This window comes from Mus caroli, unplaced genomic scaffold (genome assembly GCF_978045245.1).
Source record: "Mus caroli unplaced genomic scaffold, Mus_caroli_1 scaffold_5, whole genome shotgun sequence".
NCBI classification, from domain to species: Eukaryota; Metazoa; Chordata; class Mammalia; order Rodentia; family Muridae; genus Mus; species Mus caroli.
Genome location: NW_028227260.1, coordinates 44,463,759 through 44,478,096, shown reverse-complemented (window position 1 = coordinate 44,478,096; position 14,338 = coordinate 44,463,759). Strand labels below are relative to the sequence as shown.

Genomic DNA, 14,338 nt, shown 5'->3' with positions numbered 1-14,338 from the left:
AAGCAAAACAAAACAGCAAAATAAAATGTGTGGCATAACATTTGATTTATTTTTTAAATAATTTATTTTATTTTTAATTATTTATATATGTGTATGACTTTGTAAGTAGGAGAGCATTGCCTCTGGCTTCAGAAAAGAGTCTCAGATTCCCCAGAACTAGAGTTACAGACAGATATGGCCCACGAAGTTAGTACTGGGCATCAACCTCAGTTCCTCTGCATAAGCAATACATACTGTTAGCTGTTGAGACATTGCTCCAGTCTAAAATTCTTAATATATAAAAGTATAAAACCAGAATAGAACAGGAATAGAAAACATATGGATACAATATAAGAATCTTTTGCATGGACTTAGAAAGGACAATGAGGATACTGAACAGCTTCTATGGAGAAACATTCCAGGTCAAGGGTGAGATTGTTCATTTGGTATCTGTGTTGGTGATATTTAGAGTTGCAAGACTAAATTAAATCACCTAGTGGAAGACTGTAGAATGAAATACGGTCCCTGATTTTGACAAATTAGGCAGTAATACCTTGTTGTATATATAATTCTAGTAATTGAAGTGGTCCTCTGAAAAAAATTACATCAGAACAGTCTTTTGATTAATTTTAATAGAAACAGACTGGTTAAGTAATCAGAATAAATGTATTACCTTATGGTTTAATATGACTGAATCTCATCAATCATAGAGAATATATAGATACATTTTAAAATCTGTTCTATAAGAATCAGTGCTATAATCAAGCAATGAATTGGGGTTCACCTGAATCTGCAGGTTATACTTTTTTATATAAAATTTCCATATTAAGCAGATTAAAAATATTATTTACTTTTCCTGAGTGTGATGGTGGAAATGGAAGATGTCCACAAGTGAGCTTCAGAGATCTCTATAGGGTGATAGAAATGTAGTGAAGCTGAGTTGTACAGAACTCTAAGTTTACTAAAACAAACAAAATATTTACTAGTGTACAGGGAATGTGTGAATTTTTAAGTTATTTCTTAATAAAAGAAAGAAAAATAAAAATTCTGGATATTGTAATATCTTCTTAGAGACTAACTTTTTTTTCAAATAATTATAGGTACTCAACAGTGCTTTTTGGGGTACTTGTAAAAAATAATGGTTCTGAATTAGAAAAATAAAGGTTATTTTTAGAAAATATAAATAAATCAGAATTTCCTTTGGAAAACAGTGGTAGTTGTTCCTTATAATACTTGTAATCTAATCATTTCTTGTACTCTCAGGATAAGTATAGATTAATAGATGGATTTGAAATTTTTATCAAATAAAAATGCATACCTATTAGAATGTAATTTTCATTATCTTGCATCTATAAATTAATTTAGAAAGGTACAGCATCTTTAAAGAGTTCATTTTTTCCCATACAGTAATATGCAAGGAGGAAGCTACAGGAAACATTTGTGCTTTTCCTATTGACATTGACTTAAATCTGTTCAAAAATCAAAAATGAATTCCAAAGGAAATTCTGCTTCACAACAAAACAAGTCTGTTCAAAAAGAAAATCATTATAAAAATCCAAATGATGTGGTTCACGTGTCCAGAAATGACAAGGAAGTCACTAAACACCTAGAGCAAGGAAACTTTTCAGGAAATCCTGAAGAACCTGCAAAATCATCAAACAGTAATATTTTTAGGGCTGAGGAAGTTTCAACCCTTACTCGGATTTTTCATGTATTACTAGACGAAGAAAAGTATTTGACTCAATTTGGCGAAGGTACATTCGCAAAGTTCTATGCACTTATCATGGAAAACACTGGTGTCAACTTAGAATCATCTTTTGTCAAAGACCAAGGTCTTTATGTGACAGTGTTTGGCAACCCAGAAGCTGTCACAAATGCTGAGAATGAAATTTTTAAATGGTGTCAAAAACAATATTTACCTATAACTCTCATTTCCAAACAAGAACATTGTTTTTTTCTAGACCAGACTGGCGAGAAATCACAAGATTTGGAGCAAGAAGGTCAAATAAATACTCAGATCACAAGTCCACATAATCAGAACAACAGTATAAATAGTGTTGATGTGAATCAGACAAAGATGAAGTCTTCAGATGGAAGCCTATCTACATCTGCCAGAAGTAGCAAAGGTGATATCCAGATACTAGAAATGGAGAAATCATTTAATCCCCTGACTGTGAAGCCATACCTTCAAGCAAGTGACATTTTCCAAGAAACAGAGGAACATGTCCCTTTTCAACTCTCTAGTGCCAAGGAGACAGATTTAGATATTAATGAAGGACAACTGCATGTGGATCAGATAGGTTGTCTTAAAAATGATATGATTGAGAAGACCAGTACTATAACTGAGGGTATGATGATGACATTTCAATACAGTGGTACCAGAAGTATCAAAAGAAATTTTCTAGCAGAGATCCTAGAAACAAGTGACGATTCAACAGGACAATCACAATCAGAAAGCTTATCAGATACTATGACACAACACAGTGATCTTGACAGTTCTGGGGAATTATTTAATGAAGCCGATGACAATGATGATGATTACATTGCTTCTTCAATCTTCGCTCCTTCTTGGTTGCACAGGTTTATTATTGGTACAAAAGGTGAGGAAATAGCTGAGATAACAGAATGTGTGCCAAAGGTTCAAATACATTTTACAGCTAAAGATAAGATAACACTGAAGGGATCAATAGATGACGTAAATTATGCTCAAGAAAAATTTGACATCATTGTCAAGGACCTAATGAGTAAAATGGAATATACTGAGATAAACAGTGACAGTAAATTTTACAAATACCTGACAGGGAATAATGGGGAGATTCTAAATAGAATTACAGAGAAGAACCAAGTCTCTATCACAATGTTTCCTGAAAATGAATCGAACCACTCAATCAGAATTGAGGGAGAATCTCTGGGTGTCCACCAGGCCAAAAAAGAACTACTTGCTCTGGCAAATAACTTGGAAGAAGAGTATAGCCATGACATAATCATCAAACACCAATTTCACCACATTCTTATTGGCCAAAAAGGTGAAAGGGTTCTAGAAATTTGTAAGAAATTCCCTGATGTTATCATCAATTTTCCACACCCTGCAGAAAAAAGTGATATTGTTCAACTGATAGGGCCACGATATGAATCAGAAAAGTGTGCACGGTATTTAGAGAATATGTTGACAGATATTAAAGAAAATAACTTTTCTATGAGTGTTCCTATAATAAAAAAGCTTCACAAAAGGATAATTGGAAAAGGAGCTTCAAACATTAAAAAAATCTCTGAAGCATCCAATACCAAAATTACTTTTCCACCAGAAAACTGCAATTCAGAAGAGTTCATCATTACTGGATATCCAGAAAATTGTGAAATTGCACGTAACTGGATACTTTCACTTCAGCAAGAGATAGCTGATACTGCAGAGGAAGAAATTATCATTCCTGCTAATCTATACAAACATCTGACTAATCCTAAAGAAAGTTTGTTAAATTCAATCATAGAAGAATGTGGGAAGTTCCATCTGCATTTTCCAAAAGGCAAATCAAACCTGAATAAAGTCATTATCATGGGCTCCGTTGAAAGTGTTGAAAAGGCCAAAGCAAAACTTCTAAAACTTGCAGAAGAAGAACAAGCCAAGAATTATTCTGAGACTCTTCATATCAAATCAAAGTATCATCAATTTCTACTGAACAAAAATGGAGGTAATATTTCCAAAATCTGTGATGAGACTGGAACATGTGTCTTTTTCCCTAACCCTACAAATAAGGATCAAGAAACCGTAACAATTAGAGGGACTGAGGAGTCTGTTAAAGAGGTCCAAAAACAACTAGATGATTTAGTTAAAGACTTAGAGAATGAGGTGGATGATTCCATACTAATAAACCGTAGATTTCACCATTATTTTGTCATGCGGAGGGGCCAGCTTTTAAAAGAAATGGCAGAAGACTATGGTGGTGTAGTTATTACATTCTCTTATGCAGGGAGACAGAATACGAAAGTCACAATAAGAGGGGCAAAACCTTGTGTTGAGGCAGCAAAGAAACACATTAAGGAGATTTTTGAGCCTTTGGGCTCCCAAGTTACAACACGGTATGTTCTACCCCATACTTTCCAACCTTTTATCATGGGACCAATAAGTTCACGAATCCAACAAATTGCTAGGGATTACAAAGTTGAAATCAAATTTCCAGATATAGAGAAGCCAGTCTTAAATATGGATCTAGGTACTCAAGAGAAAGGAAAAGAAAAGTGGAAAAGGACTGCTAAAGATATTGCTCCTAATTCCCCAAGGAAAGGTGACACCATATTTATCTCAGGCCAAGTGGAAAATTGCAAGGCAGCTACTGAAGCTCTAGCATCTATAGTTCCTGTTACTACTGAAGTCCATGTGCCCCTTCACCTACAACCTTACATCATTGGGCACAAGGGAAGTGGTTTACGCAAACTAGCAAAGGAATATGAAGTTCATATGCAGATGCCACAACCTGGAAAAAATTCTGATATAATATCTATTATGGGCCTTGCAGCACATGTGGAACAAGCCAAGATAAAATTACAAAAGCGAGTCAAGTCTTTACAAATGGAAATAGAAGATCGGACACTAAGAAATTTTAAGTTAATGTTTAATCTAGATCCTAAACATCAAGCCAAGATCACTGGTCACAAGGGCTTGCTTATTACTCAAATTTGCACAGAACACGATGTTACTATCCATTTTCCAAAGAAAGGAACCCATGACATGCAAGAACAAATCACTATTACTGGTTATAAAGAGAACACTCTAGCTGCCCGAGAAGCAATAATGAGATTGTTGCATAAAATTGAAAAAACAATTTCTAAAGAAATCACCCTAAACCAGCAGGTTCGTAGCAATGTTATTGGATTACGTGGAAAAACCATCAATAAAATCATGGATCAATACCAAGTAGATATACGTTTACCTCCAAAAGGGTCATATAATCCTAATATCACAGTGACTGGTCTCCCCGATAATGTAGAAAAAGCAATTGAGCATATTCTTAATCTTGAAAAGTATTATCTATCAGCTGCCATAAACCATGGATCTCAGCAAGAACAAACTAAAAGCATGTCCTTTTGCAACATAGCCATGACACCATCCAAGAGTTTTGTGAGAAAGTATGTTCCCTGTTATGCTAAAACAACCACAAAGCTCCCAGATGTAGATAATTGTGAACACTTTCCAAGATTAAAACAGCGAATATCTTCTAAAACTCATGCTTCAAAATTGTGACAATGCTGATCAAAAATAAAGTGTTGCAAACTTCTTACTTTAAAATGTCAATTTTATTTATTTTTCATAAAAATCCTATGTATGAATATTAAGATAAATATGTACCGTCTCCAGCCTCTTTTACTCTCTCTGTGTTCTACCCATACTTGCCTATTCTTTATCAAATTCAACACACACACACACAAAAAAACAAACAAACAACAACAAAAAAAAAACAAGTCAATTTAGTACTGGGATATTGGTTGAAAGTATAAAGCACATTTGTAATAGTATATACCCTGAAAAGAATGTTTTTGTTTTGTCAGTTAAAAGTCTATCTATTCTCAGCTACACAGTAGAGTAGGAGGCTCTTGATTGCTTCCATAAATAGGAATAACAAATGAATGTCTGTTTACAGGTCAATTCCCTCTGTGAGAACTTTAGCTAACTGGTAAGAATGGCTCATTAAACTGAGTAAGCATCGTTACCATGACTAGAAATGGAGGCACATTAAGCCTAGGGCTTTTGCCAATCATTTCACCATGAAGTCCTGAAAGGAACCCATATAACTTACCTATACCTATAGTTTCTAGCTCACAATCCCTACTTTGGGTCAAAAATTCACCTGCTTATCAAGAACATGGAATGTAACCTACAGATATATCTCTATTCCCATAGAAATATAGGGAGATCTTACATAGCCTCACAAACAGTTCCAGGGACTTCACCTCTAGAAACACTGGGAAAAGAAAGAAAGAAAGAAAGAAAGAAAGAAAGAAAGAAAGAAAGAAAGAAAGAAAGAAAGAAAGAAAGAAAGAAAGAAAGAAAGAAAGAGAAAGAAAGAAAGAAAGAATCCAAAACACAAAAGATAAAAAAATAATAATCTCCTAAGTTCCTTATTGGACAAAGAAGTTAAAGCCAATTACTCTTTAAAATGACCTCCATTAGAAGAGAAAACTTGGATCTATGGGTGTGGGTAGGTCCTGGTCAGATACTGAGTTGAGAGAGCAATTAGGAGGGACAGAGCATCATATCAGTGGAAGAGGAGGAAGGAGAGGGGAGAGAGTAAGAGAGTCTTTCAAAAATATGGGGAAATATCATTTGGAGAGATCCTACAAAGTGGAAGAGTAGGAAAAATAGAAGCCATCTACAGCATGAAGGGTTGGGGTAGCGATAAAGGAGAGAGTACTTTCAGATAATCACACAGAAAATGGGAATTCCTAACTGTTGTACATTTTTTCCCAGTGGTATAGGAAAGTTTTATGGTATGTCATTTAGTCTGATTAGTCTATAGGACAATAAGCATGACATAGACAAGTAATGGATAGGGCCATAAACTAACTTTTCAGTTGTAAGAGGTACCTTGGCTTGCTATATACATCATGCCCCCATTCCTAGCACATGTGGATTTTTGTGCACCAATGTACACAGCCAAGACTGTTAAATGTCAGGATTAGTTGTGGGAAATGGCTTAGTTTCAAACTATGTCAGGTAGTTTATAAGTAACTATATTATCTTCTGCCCTTGAGATTCTTTCTTTCTTCTATCTTGTATTCTTTTGGTGATGCTTGTGTCTATGACTCCTGATCTCTTTCTTATGTTTTCTATCCCAGAGCTGTCTCCTTTTGTGAATTCTTAGTGTTTATATTTCCATTTTTAGATTCTGGATGGTTCTGTTCAATTCCTTCACCTGTTTGGTTGTATTTTGCTCTAATTCTTTAAGGGATTTTTGTATGACTTCTTTAAGAGCTTCTACCTGTTCACCTGTGTTCTCATGTATTCCTTTAAGGGAATTATTTATGTTCATCTTAAATTCCTCTATCATCATCATGAGATATGACTTTCAACCACAGTCTTGGTTTTCTGGTGTTTTGGGGTATCCAGGTCTCACTGAGATAAGAGAACTGGAATCTGAAGATGCCAGTGAAAGACTCCAAAACTCCCAAAGGGAGGCACTTACTCAAGCCTCGGGTCAGCCGCGCACCCAAGAAGACACTGAGACCGAACTTAAGATGTATAGATAGTAAGATTTAATACTACAGCAATGACAAGAAAGAACATAAAAAGCACATATACCAGATATCTGGGGTCGAAACTCGCAGAGGAGATTCGGCGATTTGCCCAAACTTTTCACAGGCTTTTATAGGAAATAGCCAGGTAAAAAGTACAAGTTTTACGTCACCAAGGTGTTCTGCCAAGGGGCTTTACATAACCAAGGGGTCGTGTCCTATATTTTGGCAATGTACTCGATCTATTGGAACATTCTGGGATAGTACCAGGAGGCCCCTATCTCAAAAATGTTCTTGGCATAGTCTTCAGTTAGGAGGGGTAGGACTAGGTTTTTTCCAGGAGACCCCTTATCTAAAAAATGTTCCTGGAGCAGTTTCCAATTGGGAGGGGGTACCTTGGGGTAAAAAGTTCAGGAGTGCTCCGGGAACTATCTCTGGATGGGAGGGGTAAGAGAACTCTGAGCTGAAGAGTTCATGGAGAGTTCAGGTGTCCAGTAATTAACTCTTTCACCAGGTAGCCTTGGTTTCTGTTGCTTATGTTCTTGACTTTGCTTCTCACCATATGGTTTTCTCTAGATGGTCTTGCTGTCTCTGACTGTGGCTTGTCACTCCTGAAAGCCTGTGTGTCAGTACTCCTTGGAGACCAATTCTCTCCTTGAGGGATTTGGGTATGGAGAGCTGTGGCACAGTGTCAGCTCCAGGGTGCAGATGGAAACCAGAAGGATCCTGCCCCTGGCTGTTCCTTGGTTCCTGTGTCCTGATGGCTCTGGGTAGGTCCCTGTTGGGCCAGGAATTTGAACAGAAGTGGTGGTCTTACCTGTCCTCACAGGTTTGTCAGCATTCCTGGGAGACCCACTCTTTCCTGGTGGTATTTGGGTATGGAGTGCTATAGCACGGGATCAGCTCTGGGTGCTGTGGCTCAGGATCAGCTCCTGGTTCAGAAGGAAACTGGAAGGATCTCCTATGTTTTTTGTTAAACATGTTTTGGGGGCCTTTGAGCTGGGAATATTCACTCTCCTTTATTCCTATTATTCTTAGTTTTGGTCTTCTCATTGTGTCTTGGATTTCCTGGATGTTTTCAGTTAGGAGTTTTTTGTTTGTTTGTTTGTTTTGTTTGTTTGTTTGTTTGTTTTGAATTTTCTTTGACAGTTGTGTCATTATCCTCTAAAGATGTCTTCTACAACTCAGATTCTCTCTTCTTTCTCTTGTATTCTGTTTTTGAGGCTCACATCTGTGATTCCTGACCTGTTTCCTAGGTTTTCCATTTCAAGGGTTGCCTCCATTTTATGTTTTCATTATTGTTTCTACTTTGACTTTTATGTCTTGGACCACTTTGTTTAATTCCTTCACCTGTTTGATTGTGCTTTCCTGTATTTCTTTAAGGGACTTATTTCTTTCGTCTTTAAGGTGTTTACCTATGTTTTCCTGTATTTCTTTCAGTGAATTATTTGTATCCTCCTTAAAGGGCTCTATTATCTTCATGAGATAGGATTTTAGGTTAGCTTTCTGATTTTCAGGTGTGTTGGTGTTTTCAGGGCTTGCTGTGTTGAGAACTGGGTTCTGATGATGCCATAGTATATTGGCTTCTGCTGCTTATGGTCTTGTGTTTAACTCTCACCAACTGGTTATCTCTGGTGGTAGCTAGACTGGGTGTCTCTGTCTGGTTCCTCCTTCTTGTGTCACTGGGTTTCTGCAGGTCTCCTGGTAGACTTATCTCTCAGGCTGTAGCAGACCTCTGAGGCATTCAGACGGTGATGTCTTCAGAGCAGCAGACAAATTTCTTGCCCTGGCTGCAGTAGATTCTGAATCTGAAAAGCCTTCTGATTGTTGTGTCTTCAGAAGAACAGTCAACCTGTTGTCCTGAGTATAGCTCTTCTCAGTGTAGGTCTTCGGGCTATAAGTCCTGTTTTCCAGTTGCTCTGCAAGCAGTGGATCTCCTGCAGACCTTGAGACTGGTGACTTCCTTAGTAGACAAACTGGTAATCTGCCCTGACAGAAGTTGCCTGCTGGAAGGGGATTGGAATTCGGGGAGCAGTGGGTTTGTGGAGTGATGGGTCCCAAGACCACTGGGTTCTTTGGGACCACCAGTGGGTATGACTGTTAGGGAAGTTTCTCTACCAGTTGCCCTGCATGTAACAGACTTCCTGGAAGCCTTGAAACTGGGATGTCTTCAAAAGAGCTAGCAAGCTGGTGTTCTGCCCAGGCAGATGCACCTGTCTGAAGGTAAGTTGAATTTGGGGTTTGGAGGGTGATGGGTCCTGAGATCACTGGGCTCCTCGGGACTCCCAGTGGGTGTGACTGTTAGAGAAGTTCCCTTACCTGTTGCCCTGCATGTGTTGTATCCCCTGGAGACCTTAAAGTAATTTTTTGTTTTTTAATAATGCATTTCCATTTGTTAAAAAAAATTTTGTCCTAGCTGGATAAGGTTTTTTTTTCCCCTGTTAATCCCAGAAGGCAGGAAGCAGAAGCAGCCAGAACTATGAGTTAGTGGCCAGCCTGATCTACAGAGTGAGTTTCAGAATACCCAGGGCTACACAGAGTAAACTCTATTTCAAAAACAAACAAAAATTTATACTTCGAGATATTTGCAATAAACAGCATTTGTCAAAGTAAAAAAAAAAAAAACTTGTCTAAATGATAAAATATTTAGTGAATTTAACACAGAGAATACAACAAGATATCTCAATTACCTCACTTTCCTGGAGTTATTATTTTAGTGTTTATTTATTTTTATGCTGTTGTAAGTGTCAGTGTGCTATGTGAAGCATTGCTCTACAACAATCACTTAGGAAATTGTTTCTTTCATGAAAATGATGTTTCAAATGAGTAAGTTATTTTTATTGTAAAAATTACAAAGCATAATAAATACTAGCCTGATATTTATTATGTATTATCCAAATTAAAATAATATATAGTTATGGAGTACTGTGATATTTTGTTATTCATATATTCTTTAATATTAAAATCAGAGTAAGAATATTTATCTGATCAATCATCTTATAAAGTAGAAAATAAGTAATAATTTCTTCTGACAATTTGTAATGTGTCATTGTCTAGAGTCAACATTCACTGATATTGGACAACAGGACATACTTCATTATCTAACTGTAATTTGGTATCTCCTAATCAGCTTTCGCCAAGTTCTCCATCTTTTACCCAGACATTCATAATAGCTAATGTCTATTAGTTTCACGAGAGGAACTTTTCTTCAGATTCCTCATAGGAGATTTTAAAGTATTTGTTTTTCTATTACTGGGTCAATTCATTTACTATAATATCTTCCAAATTTATGTATTTTGTATAAGTGCCACATAATGTTTCTGTGTAGATACAAATTGCATTAAAATTTTATCCATTCCTTACCTGATTGACAAAGAGATATTTTCTATTTCTTGTGTATTAACATTAGCTTTGCATTAAATAGGTGGATATCTCTCCAAAATACTGATTTATTTTTGTTGCACATATATGCAGTAGTGAGGTTGCTTGATTTAATAATGTTCCTAATTTTTAAATAAGTCTTTTCTTTCTCATAATAATGTACTAAATTATCTTCTACCAATAATATGCAAGGATTCCTTTTTTTTTTCTTAAATCTTCAAGGTTCCCTTTTCATCAGCTGTTCTAAGTTGAATAAAGTAAAATCTAATTTTGATATGACTTGCATTTCTTTGATATTTGGTAGTATTGAACATTTTAAAATGAATCTTTTGGCCATCTGCAATTTTCTTCAGTCATAATTATTTATTTTAAAAAATGCTTGATTTTGTATCCCTGGGGTAATTTATATGCTTGATTTTTGGTTCTGTTTTGTTGATTGTTTTGTTCGTTCCTGTTATTGTTTGAGGCTGAGTGTCTCCATACAGAACAGACTATGCAGGAATTCATTATGGAAACCATGTTTTCCTTATTCTTGTGATCTTCTTCTTCCCCTTGAATTCTAGAATTATAGGCATATGCTATTACCCTAGCTTTCCTTTCTGGCTTTTACCCAAAAAATTCCTCAAATACTCTAATACCTTGAGATATTTTGTCTATATATTTATTTTCATTGTTTTATAGTTTTAAGTACTACAATTACATTTTAAAGAAATTTTGAGTTGGTGTATGTATTTAAATTTTCACATCTAATTTAACCATTATACATGTCTTGCCATTTGGAGTAGATTCTGTGCTTTGGCATTTCTTCTACTGTTTAAACTTGTCTAATACCAATGCCTTTTTGTTTTACTTTCCCAAAAAGGTAGAACTGCATTCATATGTTTGGCCATGGTGTAACATGAAAGGCTATTAGTCTAATTTCCAACAGAATGCTCATTTTCATCTGAAGCTTTACTAGACTCAACTTGAACATCCATATTTATATCATCATTCTGATTTACTGAGTCCTTACCATACTTCACATTTGTAGGCGGGGGGAGGTGATGACTAAAATCTGGTTCCCTAATTGTTTCTTGATTGTGTCAATAAAGATGGCAGAAGCCAATCACTCGGTGAAGAGGAAAAGGGTCGATTTTCTGGGTCCCAGGAAGAAGACAAGGTAACATAGAGATGTTTGGGAATTCAGACAAACCTGTGGAGCAGGTCAGAAGTGGCAGCTATGTAAGTCTCTCAGGGCACCTATAGTATGTAGCATCTACTCTCAGTAGAGGCCAAGGAGGACGGAAAAGGGTACTGTAAAATTAGAATAGGTAATTCTTCACCAAGCCATCGAGTTATCTGGTCAGTTTTAAAATAATAAAAGTCTCTAGTTTTCTTCCTCATGAATAAAGGAGACAGGAGAAGACAGTGGGATACCATGACAGTTAGCCAGTAGTGTATGAACAGCAGCTTCCTGTGTTTTGGGGAAGGGGGGTGTTGGAAGCTTGGCAAAGTCAGCTGGATGATAGAGCAGCATTTTCGAGAAAATGCCAGCTGGAACCTAGTAGGGCTGAGTGAGATGGCAACATAGCTGCAGATTGTTCTCTGAGCCAAGAGAAGTTTGTAGCATGGCTTTTTAAAACTACAAGCTGCACACATTATGCTCTGATTGTAATTGCCTGGTTTTCTTTAGTCCTCTTCTATCTTCTTCGAACTTTCCAATCCCTTCTTATAACCAATTCAAAAGGCTCTTCTACATTTTCTCAAGTATAGAAATAACAAAGAAGCAATTTCTGGACAACATTTTTCTCTATTAATTGGCTTTCTGCTACTGTAAAAATTACTCCCAAATATCACCTAATAAAAATATTTCTTTGGGGTCCATCAATGAGGGTCTGATCATGTTTACAGTACCTGGCATATCTTCAAATACTAGATGATCTCTGTATTGGTTTGAAAGAGAAAAGCTGCTCACAGGCTCATGTATTTGAACACATGTATTTTAAATGATTCCAAGTTGTTGGCATTAATGAGGAAAATTATGGGACCATTAAGTAGTAGACAATTTTTAGAGGAAGCATATCACTGGAGATGGGCTTTGATATGTTACAGTCTTAGCCATACTTTGTTTCCTAAAGAAAATGCTAATCTAATTAAATATAAAAATAGAAAAACTCTTTTATACATGGGTAAACACAAATATACATATACCTTGCCAGATAAAGATGAAAAAAACATGTTATGCAAGAAAAACTATGGATACTATTTTTTCCAGTTATTGTTCACTGGTTGATTTTATTGTTGCCTAAACATATTTTCAAAGGGTATATAAGAACTTATAGTCTTCACAAAGTTTAAAACTACATGGCTCTCATTTTTTTTTGACTAATAGACACAAGTATATCATATATTGGTTTCTACCTTAGACATCATTCACATATTGTCATATATTTTCATATATATGATTAAAAGATAAAAAGAAAATATACTGGCCTCATAGCCCAATGTTGGACATAAATGAATTTTAGTTCAAATTTTTATATATATGTATTTCTATAAACTGGAAATAATGTATATTGATATAGATTTTGAGTTTCATATCCAAAAAAATCATTTCAGAGTATTAAAAAATGCCAGTACTGATAATCATAAAATTGAAATGAAAGGATATATATTAATACATATTTTTAAAACTTTTTCAAGATATAATTTTGTCTGTACCAGTGTTTTGTCTTCATATATGTCCTTATATCATATCATTCCTGGTGCCCACCCATATACATACATGCTGGCAAAATACTCATATACATAAAAGAAAAACATTTAATTACTGTAGAAAACAATATGCAGTTCTGACACAAGTTCAGATGATCCAAACTAGATCTGATCTGAAAGCATCCTCAGTTAGTACTAGTACAAGAAGCCATTTTACAAGTTTCCAATTATCTAAATTTGGATTTCCATTGCTGTGAAGAGACACTATGACCAACACAAATCTTATTAAGGACAACATTTATTTAGGGCTGTCTTACACTTTCAGAGGTTCAATCCATTATCATCATGACTGGAAGCATGGGAGCATGCAGGTAGACATTGTGGTGGAGGAGCCAGGATGTCTATAACTTCATTGAAAAGAAGACAGGAGCAGACTGCCTCTGTTATGCCCAGTTCTCAGGAACCCCAGAAGAATTCCAGGAATTGCAAATACCATGCAAAAACAAAGGGAGTCTTTATTACAGGAGGCCTTCCCTACTCTTCAGGTTAGGAATGTGATGCTCATGTCCAGAGGTTTGGAATATATATATATATATATATATATATATATATATATATATACTAGGGAGGTGATAAGGAAATGTCATCCTTCAAACCTGATAAGGTTTGTTCAAACAGTGCATCAGAATGGTTCAGCTGGAGAGGGACCTTCCTGACCTGGGAAAAGTAACTTATTGAGTTATGAGAAGCTAGTGTATTTTTACAACTGGTCACAGCTGTCTGGGAATACTTAATTGCCCTTCTCCCATAGTCTAAGAGTGGGCTCTCTATTATTTCATGGATATTGATCCCTGCTTTTTTCAAAGGCAGGAGCCATGTGTACCGGGGAAACACTGGTTATCATCAAAGGGGGAGGGAGTGTTGATCTCAGTGATGGGGTGACTTTTGTATGGTGCTTTCTGTTTGTCCCCAAGGTTAGCATCTCTCCTTCTCCACCAGGGGACATCAGGAAGAAGAGAGTGCTACCATGAAAGGGGAAATGGAGAATTGCAATATT

General features: G+C 36.1%; 1 pseudogene; it reads left to right on the top strand.

Moving 5' to 3' along the window:
* The first annotated feature begins 1,465 nt into the window (after positions 1-1,465).
* On the top strand, positions 1,466-5,218 carry LOC110286926 (vigilin pseudogene; annotated as a pseudogene).
* Positions 5,219-14,338: the final 9,120 nt, after the last annotated feature.